This window comes from Leptidea sinapis, chromosome 1 (genome assembly GCF_905404315.1).
Source record: "Leptidea sinapis chromosome 1, ilLepSina1.1, whole genome shotgun sequence".
NCBI classification, from domain to species: domain Eukaryota; kingdom Metazoa; phylum Arthropoda; class Insecta; order Lepidoptera; family Pieridae; genus Leptidea; species Leptidea sinapis.
In genome coordinates, this window is record NC_066265.1 from 13,321,022 (window position 1) to 13,323,742 (window position 2,721).

Genomic DNA, 2,721 nt, shown 5'->3' on the forward strand with positions numbered 1-2,721 from the left:
CAGACTATTAACAATTTTGCTGTCTGCGGCGAAACAATGAAAGCCATATTCAAAATGACTACGAATAAGCGATTTATACAAAATTAACAATATTTTAGGGTCCGCTCCCCACGACGTTGCACACAAAGATTTTAATACATTATAAGCTTTATTCGCTTTAATCATAACACTATCTGTATATTTTTTCCAAGAAAGTTTTGGAGTAAATGTTACACCTAGAAATTTTATGTCACATGAAATAGGCAGTGGAATGCCATTGTATAAAATGGGAGGCAATATGATGCGTTTACGACCAATCACAAAGACTTTTGATTTGGTTGGATTTACATTTAAATTAAGATAAGAAAAGTATTGATATAAATTTACAAGTACTTTATTAATAGTAGCGGCTAAATTAATCAGATCAACTCCCGATACATAGACGACTAAGTCATCTGCATACTGTAGGTTTACTATATTTGGCCCCAAAATAAGGTTCAATCGTCTTATGTACATAATAAAAATTAAAGGAGACAATATTCCCCCCTGACAAACACCTAGAGAAGAAAGTCGTGGTCCATACAAATGTTTATTAAATTTTACATATACTTTTCTGTCAGTCAAAAAGGATTGCATCCAATTTATTATTTTACCTGGTATCCCTAACATTGATAACTCGTCACAAAGCACGGCAATATTTACACTATTGAAGGCACCTGAGATGTCAAAAAATACAGACAAAAGATATTGATTACTTGCTAAACATTGATGCGCATCAAGCTGTAACTGCGCTATACTCTCCCTAGAAGACCGACCTTTGCGAAAACCAAACTGATTATTAGGCAAAAGACAATTTTGTTCTATAAAGAACTCGAGACGTTGTTTTAGAAGCTGCTCAAATATCTTCCCAATACAAGACGTGAGAGCTATAGGTCTATAAGAGTCAGGTAACATTTTATTTTTGTCTGGCTTTAAAACTGGGATTAAACAGTCTGTTTTCCATTCTGGAGGAATAGTATTCTCCTTCCATAGGCGATTAAGATTATTTAAAAAGATGTTGAGACTGTGGCAATTAAGTTTTTTGAGTAAAATATATGGAATGGTATCGAGACCGAAAGATGTATCTCTTCTAGTAAATAAAGCGGATTTTAGTTCTTGTAAAGAAAAAGGCTCTATCAAATATTTATTACTATCATTAACAACATTTACATAGTTAGTTAACTCATTTGATACAAAGTCAGAAGTATACTTTTGTAGAAAATCTGGAATCCAACTATCATTCAACACACTGTCAGGAATGTAAGTTTTGTTAAATTTGCGCATGTATTTCCAAATTGAAGACAAAGGAGTACAACGATTAAATGAATTGCACAAGCCTATCCAGCTATTTCTTCTTTCACTTTTTAAGATAAGTTTTTTTAAAGCCCGCAATCTCTTAAACTCCACATAATTTTCATTTAAAATATATTATATTTAAGATATTTAAAAGATTTTTGTGAACAAGAACTAGTAACATTATTACTATTAGAACTTTTGGAAAACAGACAGCTAGGGATTGACTGCTTGGCAGCAGAAAGTAAAATATTACAAAAGGAATTAAAAGCATCTATTGAAGATAAAGTGTCAAATTTAACATCATCCAAATAAGAAACAACTAAGTTACTATACATATTCCAATTCACCTGCTTATAATTAGGGTGAGTGGGCAAATGTAGATTATTACATAATGTGTTTTGCAAACTAATACTATCACTACTTACTGCCATTTTTATTATTACAGGGAGATGATAACTACTGCCCAGAGGACTGTCAATAACTGACCAGTCACATAAAAGAGCCAAAGATGGAGTTACCAAAGTCAAGTCAAGAGCATTAGGACGCCAAGATGGAGATCCTATTGTGGTAGCTTGACCATTATTCAGAATAACAAGACCATTCTCATCTATAACCTCTAAAACATCTTTACCTCGAGGCAATGTATCAACACATCCCCACAACATGTGATGAGCATTGAAATCACCTGCAAATATCATTGGCTCTGGAATGGACTTAATTAAACTGTTTAAATTGTTTTTATTAAATGGAGGATTTGAATTGGAAGGACTGTAAAAACTCACAATACTCAGTTCTTTGTTATTAATTTTAATTTTAATGCAAACATTTTGTAGAGCACTATCAAAATATGTATTTATGTTAGAAAATGTGATATTATTATGAATAAAAATTGCTACACCATTGTGTTTATTACCACAATCATTCCTTATTGTGTTATAGCCTTTTATTAAAAAATACTGATGTGGTTTTAACCAAGTTTCCGAAATTATAGCAATATGGATATGATTTTCATATAAAAACCTTGTAAAAATAAGCCTATTACTAATAATACTTTGAGCGTTCCACTGCACTATATTCAATGTATCCATAATAACAATTAACTAGATGTCTTTTTTCTAAAAGTGTTATTCAGAATTTCCTTAATACTATTTGAATTTATAGTTAACTTATCTTTATTCGTACAAATTTGTAAAACTGCTTCAACCAAGAGGTTCATAAATTTGTCAGATTTTATAAGATTGCTCAGGTGTGTGTATATATACTTTGTGTATATATACTTTCAGGTGTGTGTATATATACAATATACTTTGAGTTTAATTGAGGGAAAGCAGATTCATTGAAGAGATCTGAGTATCTAACACTACGGGACTTCACTTTGTTTTCTTCAATTTTTTGTTTTTTCAGAGG

General features: G+C 31.3%; 1 long non-coding RNA gene across 1 annotated transcript; it reads left to right on the forward strand.

Moving 5' to 3' along the window:
- Positions 1 to 674: 674 nt before the first annotated feature.
- On the forward strand, positions 675 to 2,214 carry LOC126967541 (uncharacterized). The gene is made up of 2 exons (XR_007730024.1): positions 675 to 1,676; positions 1,760 to 2,214. It is a non-coding gene; the product is annotated as an uncharacterized LOC126967541 (long non-coding RNA).
- Positions 2,215 to 2,721: the final 507 nt, after the last annotated feature.